Below are 15,244 nucleotides of genomic sequence, written 5' to 3'. Positions count from 1 at the left end.
AAGAATGGTCAAAAATTCCCATAAACACACTCCTAAACCTTGTGGAAAGCCTTCCCAGAAGAGTTGAAGCTGTTATAGCTGCAAAGGGCGGGCCGAAGTCATATTAAACCATATGGATTAAGAATGGGATGTCACTTAAGTTCATATGCGTCTAAAGGCAGATGAGCGAATACTTTTGGCAATATAGTGTGTATATATATATATATATATATATATATATTTTTTTTTTTTTTTTTTTTCTCTCTCTGTCTGTTCACCAACTCTGCTTAGGCCTCACACAGGTCATCAGCATTCCTGACTCTACATTTGTGACACTCTGAGTTTAGGGAAGATAATGTTAAGCTGCAACCTTGAGTTAAAGAGAGATGTGTGTTCTGCATTACCATTTTGTTCCAGGGTCAAGAAGAAAGGAGACCACATGACATTCAAAGATGGGGCTGTGGAGGCCAGATGAGGCAAATGGATCATCCATAAGATGACCTTTAACTTAGGAATGCTGACTTATGTTCTGAATGGATCACTCAGTAATAAATCAGAACTGTGCCTACTCGATCTCTGACCCACAAGATATGCTAGGAACAGGACACCATGTTTTGCAATGTACTCAACTTATCTAGGTTTCAAACAATCAGAATCTTTGTATCTGTAACCTGATGTAAATTGCTGACCTCATGTTTGGGTATAATTGTCACCTTCTCTTGAAGCTGAAAAGGGAGCCTTCTACAAACTTGTAAATGATTATTCTCATGCTGACTTCTGCCTTTGACACTGCAAACAACCTTTTTTCAGTGAACTCTTCTTCAGTTGATTGCAACTTTGACTCCTGGTCTTCATTTCACTGGTTCAAAGGGCCTTTACTGTAATTCCCCTACAGTAAATGGTGGAGAAGCGCTGGCATCTTCTTCGGTGTAACCTCTGATCAACCAACAATAAGGTAGGCAGATTTAAATTCTTAGGGTTATGTGGTGGAAGAGGTTGAAGGGGCAGCTGTGTGGACAGTAGCAGACCCACTGATGTTGGGTATTTTGTCATAATTCGTTTCAGGGGTGGGTGCAGCTCTCAGCTAAAAACTGAGAGTTCCGTGCCGCTTGTAAGTGTTTTTTCACTTAACTTTACAGGGAACGTGGACGTTGCTCTGTTTCGGTCGTAATTCATTTCAGGAGTGGATGCAGCTCTCAGCTAACAACTGAGAGTTCCACGCCACTCGTAAATGTTTTTCACTTAACTATACAGGGAACATGGGTGTTCAGAGCTCTTAAAGCCGCCTGCAGGTGCATGTCCGCTGCCAGCAACTCCTCAAAATCTTCCACTCAGATAGGGGCACCCCGAATTTAGTGATTAGACAGTCAGGGATTATGTCCTAGCTCTTATCAAAACCAAAAATATATATGATAGGGATGGTTGATCATGGGGACATCAAGAACGACCTGAGATAAAATTTGGCCATAATTCAAACAGACCAGTGTACAGAAAATGGCCATATTCTTTGCTTTTTCACTGTGCAGAAGTCAAGCTGTGTATATTCAAGATTACAGCCGTATTTTCCTTTTTGCTGCTGGTGTTGATCATTTTTTGTGGGTTTCAACTGTGACTAAGGAATGTCCGCCAAAATGGGTAGCAATGTCGGCCCGGACCTAGATAACGAAACAGAGCAGCGCTGTAAACTGTTCTGCTCTGAAGCTCTCACCTCAAAGAAAATCTCTGAGCTCATTAAAAGAATAGTTAGTCCGCATTTTGATTCTGATTGGAAAGTTGAACAGCAACTCGATTGGCCACAAAGAAAGAAAGAGTCAGAAAAATACTAATTTCTAGCTATATGTGCTTATTCTTTAATCAGCAAATAGAGAGGGGATGGCACTTGGCCATGCCCATGATTCTTTTTAGCATGAGAGCCAGCCCAAACAAAACGACTCAAATCAGTCCTTTTGAGATAATGACTGACAGATACATGCGTCTCCCTGGGGATGCTCCTTTACAACATGAGGGACCGTCAGGTCCATTGGAAGATGTTCTTCAAAATTATTTAAGAGCCTTAGATGACTGCCTGAAAAGACACTAGGATTGGTGTCAGTGTCAAGCTGACAAAGATAATAAAGAGCAAGTAAACATGCGAGCCCTTCCTGAAGTAGGAGACACTGTGATGCTACTGCAAGAAATTTTCTCTCCTCTAAGTCTAAAATTTTGATGGGCCTTACCAGGTGTTATTGACAATAAATTCTAAGTGCAGTGTGGAGACATTGGTCACAGGTGAAACCCATCAAGAAAGGTCACAACCAAAGAACTACCATACTTCATAAGTCAGCCTTGAATGTTAGAAATGCATTCATGTGTCTTATATTTGGGTGTTTTACTAATCTGATTCTGGAACCAGTCTCTTGTCGATACAGATGGCTGACCCAGAAGATTTACTGAAATTGCTAATCCTGCAAGAAGTTCGTAGAGAAACAAGGCTGAAATTGAGACAGGCTTTTATCTGATTGGTCATCCCACTCTCACTTGTGCTGGTAATCATGATTGCATTATCATTTCTCATGTGGATTCAAATTTCTCTCTGGACGGGTCGACTTCATGCATTTATAGCGAATTGGGACTGTGAGGTTTTAGAAAGCCATTCATCGTGGGTTAGATATCCATGCCTACATTTATAAGAGGGTCTAAAACTAAATCCAGCACTATATCAATCTTTCCTAGAGCCTAAAGGCAAACAGAAATGTTATCGTTTGGACGGCAATAGCACAGTGACCTATTGGCTCGGTCACTCCCCAAATTTTCCAGAGGGTACCCTCATATTACAGAAAGGCTGGTAAGAGAATAAAAAAAAGGATTGGATGTGTTTGAGAGTAATTTCAGCTCACTAAGCTGGATTAAAAAATTACTGTGCCTGTCTTTATCCTGTTGAAAGAACCAACAAATATGTGCTTCATCAAAAAACTCCCATCAGTGTAACTGAAAGACATAAAAGAGAAACTAGTAAAGAAAGTAAAAAAAAAAATTAAAATGAAACCGACAAATAATAAAAATACAAATAAAAAAAAGTGTCTAGACCAAATTCTATCTTGTATGAAATGCAAACCTTAAATGTGAAAACTTCACATTCATGTGTCTGTTGTGTTGTATGTTCTGTCTGGTCCAGTTTATGGGATCCAGAGTGTCAACATTATATGTTGACTTGATGTGTACGTTACACTATTTATGATAATTTATCTCTTTATTATGGAAATGGTGTTCAAGTTTTTTTTTTTTATGAGGTTATAAGATGAAGCTTGAGAAAATGAAGGAAATAAGAAAAGCTTCAGTTCAGGTGCAGGGGTTAAGTCAAAAGAAGTGATTTTTAAGTACCCAAAATTAGAGTTAAGTTTTTAACTTTTCTTTTTGTTTCAAGATTAAATTGATGTTTACTTTGGAAATTTTGAGGACAAAATTGAGTAATCTTAAATCAAACCCTGCAAAGTCTTGATATCTAAATGAAAGTAACAATGCTTAATTGTTTAGAGAATTAGTTGTTTTTGATTTTCCTATGTGTTCAAGTATAACTTAAATATATTATTGTGAGATTCCAAAATGAAAAGAAGGAACAACTGTAATTGAGGCTTTACATTTTTAAAGATTAGAAACAGAGTGAGAGAGTGGAAAAGAAAAGAAAAACATTTCCCCCTTCTCACACTCTCTGTATCTGTCAAGAACGCCGGTGAAGACTCCTCAATCGACCACCGGAGGTCTCACTCACCTGAATATTAACACTGAACAACACTTCACAAGTGCCCACATGCCTGGACTGATTACCATACACCTGCCTCATATCACTCAGACTATTTGAGCCTGATGTGTGTGTTCATTCATTGTGAAGTCTTGTTTGCCCCGGCTACATTTCTGAGTGTTATTACTTACTCTGTTGATCTACCCATGTTTGACTCTGCTTTGGATATACACTATATTGCCAAAAGTATTCGCTCACCCATCCAAATAATTGAATTCAGGTGTTCCAATCACTTCCATGGCCACAGGTGTATAAAATGAAGCACCTAGGCATGCAGACTGCTTCTACAAACATTTGTGAAAGAATGGGCCGCTCTCAGGAGCTCAGTGAATTCCAGCGTGGTACTGTGATAGGATGCCACCTGTGCAACAAGTCCAGTCGTGAAATTTCCTCACTACTAAATATTCCACAGTCAACTGTCAGTGGTATTATAACTTGGATGGTTCTCTGCTGCCTGCCTATTACTGTGTTTGTCTGGACTATCTCTATTGCTGTTTTGCTGCCTGCCCCAATCCTTTGCCTGTTTTTTTTTATATTCAGTGGACAATTTGAAGTTAAGTGTTTATACTAAAGATAAGAGATTCAACTGAATGTTCATTTGAAAGAAGTAATGTAGGTTCAAAACAATCTGGAGAGTATAATTGAATTAAGGTGATGTTTTTAAATTAAGCTTCTTAGAAGCTTAACAGAGGCTACCCTTTATTTTGTTTTGTTCTGATGTTAGTTCCCACCATGATACATGGTCTTTTGTGATGTTTGCTAAAGTAGCAGAAATATGCCCTGAATGGAAATTAATGATCTGTTAATGAGTTCAATTTTAGCATTGTTATTTCACTTTTATTTTGGACATTTTTAATAGAGTTTTTGACTCTTGAATGATTTTGTGAATTTAACCATGTTTTGAACTGTCTCCATATTTAAGAAGTTGTAGATGGTTCCATTGGCTGTGACGGTTCTCAAGTGATACTCCCCGAAACAAAAGAGAATATCTCTTTCCTAAAACCCAATTATCAGAGATTGCCAGAGGGATCAAAGCGGTAACCCAGTGGTGAGGTGAAGACCCAATGACGGGTAAGACTCTCCAATGGCCAAAAGGGGAGCAACCTAAGGCAGGGCATCACCGCCCTGGAAACCTTCCCAAGAAGGGAGGTGTGATATGGGTTATGGAAGTGGATGGATGCTTTTAGGCCGAAAGCATCAGAAGGGAGGCCTAGAGGAATCTGCCCAAACATTGTGAGTTCCACTCAACCCAACTGCATTTTAATTACCGCATTACTACAACAGCTAATGAAAGTGTTAAAATACAAAAAATTCTGGGTCACTGTGCCATCAGGGGATCATACCCAGTGTAGAAGATTATTATTTATAGATTTGGTTTTGGAGGTACAGTATTGAGAACCATTGCAGACAAAGGAATGCCTGACTTAGGAGACTGCAAGTATTAAAGAAACACTGGAATGTTTGGCTGATGAATAATTGAGATTGAAAGACGATATACTACTTATGCTTTTAATGAAATCATGCATGTTTTAATTGGAAAAGGAATGGGGGAAAAAAACCATGGTGGTGACTTAAAAAAAAAAAAAAAAATCTTAAAATTGGTTTACAGTTAATAACAATTTAAATAGAATTGTCTGAGAATTGGGAAAGAGAAACTGTTCATGTGGAATGTTGTTTGAGTAGAGACATTAACCAGTGGTTTGTGGATATGTTTCCCCCAGGCCAAGCTGATAAATGTTTAGAAATTGGAGAAAAAGTGACAGGTTCTAAGGTAATGATTGTACCCTGGGAGATTTGTAATTCATCCTTTGTACGACCAGATTATACCTGGGCTATTTTTCTAGTATATTACAACAGTGTGACTGTGCAATGATGTTTGTCAACAAGTCTATTATCAAAATTGAACAGCTGCATGACCAGTTAGAACATAAATGTCATAGCACCACCTCTATGGTTTATAATGTTACGGTATGGATGCACTTGAACATGTTCCACCTCTGTTTAGAGATTGCAGCAAGTAGAAAAACATGTATGTGTGCCCTGAACGTTAATGATTTAATATGGAAGGACTTTAGACCTTCTCGGGTGTTTATGTGGCCCCAGGTATCAAACGTGTCTATAAGAGGTGAGTGGTTCGATCAAGAAAAACAATTCCGACAATCTTTAAGACCAATTCCATCAGTGCAAGAGATTACAGAACTCCAGGCCAAGCCCAAAATGGGTAAATGCACAGCAAATCAAACTGCATGCCATAGGCACTGAATGGTACCTGGCAGAAAAGAGCAAGCATGGCAATTGTGGTGAAAAGATGCTTGCTGTGCTAATTTGGAAAATAGTACAGAATATTACATCAAACTAAAAGTAAAAAGAGTACAAAAGAAGTATATTGAAGCATTTTTAAACCAAATTAAAACAACAGATGTTTTCGCAGGAAATGAGTATCTAAATTCTGTGTGGCTTAGGTCTAATGGTGTCCCCTTTCTATCCAATCCAGAAGAGCCATCAGCATTAGCCATAGCCTGAATGTTTGCTTTCACTGTAGGAAATATTTTTACTGATGTGACAATCCATTGAAGAATCTGTAGAAGAGGCTTGGGAAGAATTTTTTGAAGTCTCTGAAGAATCTTTTATGGAAATAGATAAAATAGAGAAACAATAGAGGATGTTCTTTGGTATATATCAGAACTGTACCTCCTTAATCTATTACCCACAATATAAGATAGGAACAGGACACCATTTTTTGAGATGTACTCAACCTATCTAGATTTCAACCAATCAGAATCTTTGTATCTGTAACCTGATGTAAATTGTTGACCACATGTTTTGGTATAATTGTCACCTTATCTTGAAGCTGAAAAGGGAGCCTTCTACGAACTTGTAGACGATTTTTCTCATGCTGACTTCTGCCTTTGACACTGCAAACAACCTTTCTTCAGTGAACGCTTCTTCAATTGATTGCAACTGACTCCTGGTCTTAATTTCACTCACTGGTTTAAAGAGCCTTTACTGTAATTCCCCTACAACGTGAAGCATTCACAAAGGCCAGCGCTGAATAGAAATGAACAAACTCTCAAAATTTCTAATGCACTTTCAGCATATGTACACACCTGTTAGCACAATAATGCTATCATTTATGTAATTCATTGTGCTCAATTTCTGGATGTCTATCGTTGCCGGAGCGTAATGGTGGATAATATAAGTAATCCCCGCTGTTGACTTCTTGCCAATAAAGTGAAAAGAGCACACAAATAAATTATTCCAAGCTTTTTCAAACAGATGTTTCTAAGTCAATCCTTCTGTAGGCAGCCGATGGAAGAAGCAGCATCTGGGACTGGAGCGCTGTGCATTGCGAGTGGTTTCTGATCATAACATTGCTGTTTTAGATAACTTTAGTTTCGCTTGATTATTAGGATAACCATTAACTGCACACATTGTCAGGGAAATTTTAAAGACATCTTACAACAATTAAAAAGCAAGAATTTAACCGCAAGACATGCAAGCAAGCAGTGACTGGCTACAAACAAAATGGCAACCAATCGCACTTCTGCTAGCCAACCGGAAAATCTGCCCACCTTGCGAAATACAGTGGACTCGCTGAGAAAATTGTGGATAGAGTTTTATTTTTTTATTTATTTTTTTTAATTATGATCTGAACTATAAAACAAAGGACAGTTTTATTATACCATTTTTGTCAGATTTAACTGATGATTTAAAATATGTTCTTCATAATCTTGACCAACCGCTTTTGAGATTTCGGTCTTTTCCCTTTCAAGTAGAGAGGAGCTGTACTTTTATGCCACTTGTATCCAAAAATGGCCACCGAGTGGACTGGCTTGCCTTGAAAAGTATACTAATGCTTTTAGAAAAATGCTCAATCAGAAAGAAAAACAAGGTCACAATTAACCTTAAATGTGTTACTCTTGCCATGATTTATGAGTTTAAAGTATTGTATAGTATGATATTTCAACTAAAAAGATATCTGGTTAAGAATCAAGAATGTGTTCTTATGTACGAACACTGCAGTATTAAAGCTACACTATGTAAGATTTTTGGATTTTTTTTGTTAGAAATTAAAAAAAAAAAAAAAAAAAGCATTAATGAGTGAGTACACCAAAAGTCTGTCTTCTAAATCTTGTCTTTGCATTACTCCAATTCACTATAAGCCTATAGTATTTAAACAGCAAAACAAAAAAATCACAACATGTTCAACAGCATGACTATTACTTGCGAAAATAAACAAATCTATGCTTCAATGACAATATTAACTAAATATTAATAGTTTATAAAAGGAGACAATACACTCAAAAAAATGTTTTTCAATTTCATAGCACAAATACTTATCTTCTTTCGGCTGCTCCCATAAGGGGTCACTACAGCGGACCATCCATGATCCGCATATTTGACTTGGCACAGGTTTAACGCCGGATAACTTGCTAACAAACCTTGGAAGCCTGTAAAATCACCTTCAATCATACCTTTTGCCCCCACAGGAGTATAATATGGAATAATCAGAATGTTTTGCTTAAAAACAAGACCATTTTTTTAAAGGATTGGTTTGATAAAGGTATCATTTTTATTCTCAATTTCATGAAAACTAATGGTGAGATTTATTCATATAGTGAATTTGTTGATATTTCAGGAGTGGATACTTCACCTAGAGTTTATACTACTGTTGTTGCATTTGGTCAGACCTCATTGCAGCTATAGCTTTTTAACTCTAAAATGCCTAAATTATCTATTGGTGGTATGGATCTTTCTAATATTAAATGTAATAACTTGTGGATTAGGAAGAACCTTGTCAAAAATAACAGCTGTCAACCTAAAGCACTTTTCAAATGGAAACTGGAATATCCACTTATCTTTGTCAATAAGATTTGGACAGGTATTGATAAGTTTCTGTTGCCCAGCAAAGTGAAAGAAGTTCATTTTAAAATTTTACATAATTACTATCCATGTAACTCTTTTCTTACCAAATTTAAAGTGGACGTCTCCCCTTAGTGTACATTCTGTAACGTTAACCTTGAAACTGTCCCACATTTGTTTTTTGAGTGTGTTTATGTAATGGATTTCTGGAAAGAAGTGTCTATGCTTGTTTTCTCAATTCATAACAAACTCTTTATCTTTGAGATTATTGCTGTATTGCTTTTAAATTGGGATACTGGGTTGGGTAGGATGGATGATATGTTAAAGGTGTTAACACTTTGTTGACAATTTCACTTACACGTGAACTTTAGGATTTTTTGCATTGATCTAAAATTATTTTATGACTCTCTATGCTCCATGTCTAACAAGAAAACGATAAAAACATCTCTTTTGCTGAAGAGAATGATGGACTCATTAGAAAGGTCTTGAGTGTTATTTGCAGGTATGTTTTTGTTTCTGTGTATTTATAATGTAATTACATGTAACTTTTTATATTCTAAATTTAAGTGCCTTATTGTTAATTATTTAATTAATTTGATGTATTAGGCTGGCCCTGTGCCTACTGTATCCCCCGTACTGTCTTTGTGTTTGAAATAAAAGCATAAAAAAAGTTTAACACCGGATGCCCTTCCTGACGCAACCCCTAGTGGCTGGGGGACTACATAGCACAAATATAGTTGTATTAATTGAATTTTGTTAAAGATTACTCAATTAGAGTGGAAATATATTATGAAATTGAAATGTGTGTGTAACGGTAGCCAGCTGCTGTACAGTGAGTGTAAACTTCACTCCCCTGGCCTCAAGAGGCGCACTAGCGACTGACGCTAGAGGCTTTAGCCTCCTTGTTAGCGTGCCCACCTCCCATGTTGGAGACACCGGTTCGAATCCAGCTCAGAGTGGGTTGAGCAGCACCGGTTACAGTGGTACCGTGACCCGGATGGGAGTGAGGTTTAGGGGGGTGAGTGTTACAGTAGCCAGCTGGTACGTGCTGTGCGGTATGTGTAAACCTCACTCTCCTGGCCTCAAGAGGTGCACTAGCAACTGATGCTAGAGGCTGTAGCCTTAAGCCTCCTTGTTAGTGCGCCCACCGCCCATGCCGGAGATGCTGGTTTAAAACCCGCTCGGAGTGGGTCGAGCAGGGCTGGTTACACGTGAATCTTAAAAATAGGCTAAAATATGTTTTGAGTGTAAGAACACAGATCCTCCTAAATGGATTGTGCATGTCTGCACTCATAAAACAAGGATTCACTACACATAAATGAAACCAATCAGCATGGGCAATGTATTCTAACTCATTCCAAATTCCAAACATCCCTTCATAAGAGGCCTAGTTTGCTGCGTGTTCAGCCAATGGAGCTATAAAATACATGGAGAGAGCTATCCGTTAGCATTCCCATTCATCTCTATGACTGTGCTCAGCTAGCACAGGGTTTCCAGAAAGCGAGCGAAATGGATGCTGGCATTTTTGCTCATGGGTGCTCAGTTCTGGGATCAGGTGTTACGTGACTGCTGCGTTCCATTTGTCTCGGAAGTCAGAGCTTGGGACTCGGATCGACATCATATCCGTAAAAAAAAAAAAAAAAAAGAAATCCGAGTTGGATGTGTTCCTTTAACACACAACACAAGTCGAAAAAAAAGATGGACGCCTCCAGGAAAGTAATTGTTGCACTAGATCTTTTGGAGTACAGAGAGCTACAAAATAAGTATGCCCTTCACCTAAGAGACCTCGAGGAAGATGACAGAAAGCGGAGAAGGTATGTTAATGTTTCCGCGTATTTGGTTGTATCAAAACACGTTAACCACATTTTAATCGAACCAGCGGTGTAAACAAAGGGCAATGCCCTATGGAAGTACAAATGTATATTTGCAATATAAATTTGCCTAACTGTGTTATTTGTAAATGGTTTTACGATTTGTAATGTTAGGCAGTGTTGTTGTAGCAACATTGACCATTGTTCTTGTAGCAGCAGCGACCTAGCCCATTTTAGCTGTACCAGTTTATAAACAACACATTACGCGGTAATTCACGCATAACAGGATCGTAGCAATATGCCTATAGACAACGGTAATACAGTATAGTGTATACGACTTTCTAAATTGGACACAAAAAAAGACAAAAGTGCAAAAAAAAACTTTAAACCCACAGCATACTACAGTTGGGGGGGGGGTGTTCCGTTTGTCAGTTCCGGTCTCGGAACTTGGAAAATAACTCGGAGCTCCACTTCCGAGACAAATGGAACGCAGCATGATTACTCGTCAATGGGAATCGATAGGGGAAAATATACATCAATTTCACGCTTTTAAGAGCCCTTTAAAAAACAATCCGTCACCGGATGACAATGTGCTATAATGTAATGAAATAATTTGTGAATGGCTATGGAGAAACATGCTTTTTGCCATCAGGTGGTGCAGTTCCAGCATCTACCAGTAGGTGCTAACAGGGACCTGCTAACCAGCCAATTCCTGACTCCCTGGTTCATATATTGATTGCAATATTACTATTTATTATTCCATTCCCAATGTTTATTCTATATCATATTTACTCTGACTCTATATCATATTCGCTCATTAATCCTTTTGTTTTCCAAAAATGCTATAACTGCTCTAATAACATTAATATTCCGCAAACCATCTCCTAATAACCATTCCAGGGTAAAAGTTCCCTCTGCAATATTAACCAAACTATTATTTAATACCATAGTTTCCCTGTAAATTGTCTGCACTGAAAAATAATACGTTCTTCTGTTTCCATTCCATCAATAATTGCACTGACCCGAATCGCGTTTACCCATCAGACACAAAGTAGCATTAAGACCGGTATGTCCGAGTCTCATTCTAGATGTCATTACTTCCTCTTTCCTATAACGCCCTATGTTAACTGACACTTTACTCACTGATGGTTGAATCCTGTAATAATGTCTTCCCTTTTGACATGTATTCCATCTTATTTGAAATTCATTGATCACCTCTTTCTTGAAGCTGATCTACCTCCTCATTCCCATTCACTCCTGTATGTGTTGGTATCCACTCCAGCACATTCATTCATTTGTCATTGATATGGCTTAAAAAATAAACCCAAACTATCACGTTTACTCTTCCAATCCACTAGGTGCCACTAAGTGCAATTAGCCAATAGACCTTTTTCACACCCTGGGTTTTTGGAACGCAGAAGTAAACGATTGTAGATGAACCTCGACAGCGGTGATGGGAGACCACAGCAAATATTATTTTCACTTACCCATTTGCTTCATGAGCAAAATAAAAAAATATTAAATAAAAATAGAGAGCAGTGGATAAAGACAGTAAAATGGGATGAGATGCCAAATTTACTCTCACTCTCTCAGCAGCTGTAACCCCTCACAGCTGTTGCAGTTTATTTTTTAAAACTAATTCCAGGGTAATATAACACAAAGCATAATGTTATAAACTTACACTCAATATATTTAAAAAATAATAAGAATCACAGTCTGTGAAGAAATTATATATATATATATATATATTCTTATTGTTAGAAATTTTAATAATCTGGTAAAACACAAAAAATGCAAATGCTAATAATTGTAGCCAAAATGTTTAGTGTAATAACAGAAATAAAATAGGTGAGAGATAGATTCTTCCTCCTCTTGGCAAAAGGAGCACAGCGGGGAAATGTTTTGGATAAATTTACTTAAATATTTAAGGGGTGTAATGATGAATAATTTTTAAATGGACTTCTTTTACTTTATTAGAAAATAAACTTGTTGAGCACTGTCCATACCGTCTGACAATTAACATTCGGGTTGAGAGCTAACTATCTGCCATAAGCTTTAATAATTGAACTATTATTAGTAATAAAGTCTATAGAGAGATCCCAAATCAGGTCAGATTTGGTCACACCATTTTCGCGCTTCCTGCGGTGATGTGTGTAAACATTGCACATTGTTCTGATTAAAATTTAGTTTTCAAAGGGTGGAGTTGCTGCAGAAGATGATTCTGACGATGATGATTTTGAGGATGAAGACCACAGTCTTGCAGATGGTGATTCAGTTAGCCAGAATAGTGTAACCCATGGAGAATGGGTCACTATAAGGTAAGTTGTGAAGACAATAGTCGGAAACCACCACACGCAGGAGTTGGGTCTCAGTTTTGGTCCATTTTTGCCCAAGAGTGATTATATCAACTGCTTTCTCTTTTGCTTTAACTGTAAATAACAACATCAATAAGGTCATGCAAACAAAAGGTGCATCCACCAAACAAGGTATGACTGATGGTCAGTGCTTCAGTTCTGATGATGCACATCAAATTTGAATCATTCACTTATAGTACGTTCACAAAAGTTGAGAAGGCACCCTTATGTCTCCATTTTCGTCTCCAGTCAAGACTCATTCTAACGTAGCTCTTGGGCTCCTGACCAGAGGTTTCATGCAGTTCCTTCACACAGTGCCAAAAGGAATCCTTGACCTCAATGAGGCTTCACAGAATCTGGGCTCCTGAACGAGGCGGGTGTATGACATCACCAGCGTGCTAAATGGCATACATCTAATCAAAAAGACATCCAAAAGCAAGATCCAATGGGTGTAAGTTTACAACAACAGATTCTCAAAGTTATGGCTCAGTTGGCTCGGGTGCACATTCTGAAATCTGTCTAAATTTCCAAGGAGTCCATCATCAGTTAGTGGCTTTGGAGACATGGTGGAAAGCTCGGAGTCCTTTAAAAAGTAATCTTTGGACACCAGTCTGATTTCTGAGGTGTCCAGAAAACAAGAGTGTAATATGTATTATATGAGCTTCTGTTTATGTGTACCTATGTCCTGCTCTAGGACTCTATCAAGGTCCACTTGAAGGGTTGCCGGGGCCCCATCCATATACTGACCTGTGAGACAGAGGGACTTAGTGATTCTGTGGATCCAGCAAATGCAGAATCAAAACTTGTCAAACCTGGCTGCTTTCTAATGCTAGAGGAGATCCGGATACACACAAAACCACTAATATCAGGTTAGCTCACACAGATATTAAAGATTAAAAAATGTTTATGGGAAATTATAATTCTATAAATACTAATTTCCACAAACATCACAAAATTTGTTTAATATTTATGGATCATTGCTTTTGAGAAAAGCATTGCGATTTCTGATTAACTGTACATAGTCATCAAAACATTTTACCATAGTAAAAATATATTGTTTACACTCTGTAATACCCATTGCTTTTTTAACAGATGTTTCAAGCACTGTAGCAGCTGTACAGAGTGCATAAGGACCATAGAAGCTATACATGGGGAGCCATTGTTTCTTTGAGACAAATTACCCCATCTCAACAGACTTTGTTGGCCTGGAGAGACCATCGTGCACATTCACTCTCCAAAGCTTTAAGTTTAAAGGAATATTCCAGGTTCAATAGAAGTAAAGCTAGATTAACATCATTTGTGGTATAATGTTGATTATTATCATAAAAATTAATTTTTACTTGTCCCTCCTTTTCTTAAAAAAAAAAAGAAGAAAAAAAAAGGAAAAAAAAAGTGAAAATCTGGGTTACAGTGAGGCACTAACAGTGGAAGTGAATGGGGCTAACCCGTAAATGTTAAAATACTCACTGTTTCAAAAGTATAGTTAAAAGATGTACACAGTATGCGTGTAAGCATGATTTAGTGCAATAAACTTGCTTACAAAGCTCTATGTAAAGTTATATCCAGTTTTACAACTGCGTTGTTACAATTTGAAAATGTTTTTGTGGTAATCAAAATTATGCCAGAAATGCTGTCGATTGAGCTTAACTTGTGTTGAACCTGGACTATTTATTTTTGGACTATTGTGAAGAATCTTGGTTTGTAATTAGTACATGAATGAGTTTCTTTGAACAGTTGAGAGTATTTTTATATGAGCATTATGTTGACCCACCTAAACTTGTTAAATGTAAATGTTAAATTCTTTCTTGGACTAAATGATAATGCTGTAAGTAAATAAAGTCATGGCTCATAGTCAGAGATGAATGAAATACTGGCACTTTCTGGACCTTATGTTCCAGTGTGGAAAGATGTTCTTATTTATAGGGAATGGAATGGATTATTAAAGGAATAGTTCACCCAGAAATTAATATTCTGTCATAATTTACTCACCCTCATGTCGTTCCAAACCTATATGATTTTCCTTTTTGTGTAGCACAAAAGGAGATGTCTTAATCAATATTGTCGGCCATTTTTTCAACACAATGCACTGGGCAGTGCTCTTTAAAGCATACAAAAAGGACCCAAAGGTATCTTAAAAGTAGTCTATGCGACAAATGCATCATATTCCATGTCTTCTGAAGGCATATGATTTTGGTGAGAAACAACCGGAAATGTAAGTCTTGACGTCAATTGCACATTCATGTTTGCTATGAGAGAAGATCATAGACAATGGCTTGCATTGTTTAGCGCAAATAACTAGTGTTGTTTGGTGCAAAAAACAATGCAAGTTCTCTCGTAAGACACTATCCACACTGTTGTTGTAATGGAGGACTGCAATATTCATGAAAACATCCTATTGTGTTCCGAATAAGAAAAAGTCATACAAGTTTGAAACGACATAAGGATGAGTAAATTAAATT

At 37.5% G+C, this 15,244-nt stretch overlaps 1 long non-coding RNA gene across 2 annotated transcripts; it reads left to right on the top strand.

Annotated features, from left to right (window-relative positions):
* The first annotated feature begins 10,300 nt into the window (after positions 1 to 10,300).
* On the top strand, positions 10,301 to 15,236 carry LOC127410172 (uncharacterized). 2 transcript variants are annotated; one of them, XR_007892091.1, is made up of 4 exons: positions 10,301 to 10,434; positions 12,619 to 13,236; positions 13,480 to 13,654; positions 13,878 to 15,236. It is a non-coding gene; the product is annotated as an uncharacterized LOC127410172 (long non-coding RNA). The 2 variants fall into 2 exon arrangements; XR_007892090.1 differs by lacking the exon at positions 10,301 to 10,434 and having other exon boundaries at positions 12,273 to 13,236.
* The last annotated feature ends 8 nt before the right edge of the window (positions 15,237 to 15,244 follow it).

This window comes from Myxocyprinus asiaticus, chromosome 19 (assembly GCF_019703515.2).
Source record: "Myxocyprinus asiaticus isolate MX2 ecotype Aquarium Trade chromosome 19, UBuf_Myxa_2, whole genome shotgun sequence".
Classification (NCBI taxonomy): domain Eukaryota; kingdom Metazoa; phylum Chordata; class Actinopteri; order Cypriniformes; family Catostomidae; genus Myxocyprinus; species Myxocyprinus asiaticus.
This window is presented reverse-complemented; position numbering and strand designations above follow the sequence as displayed.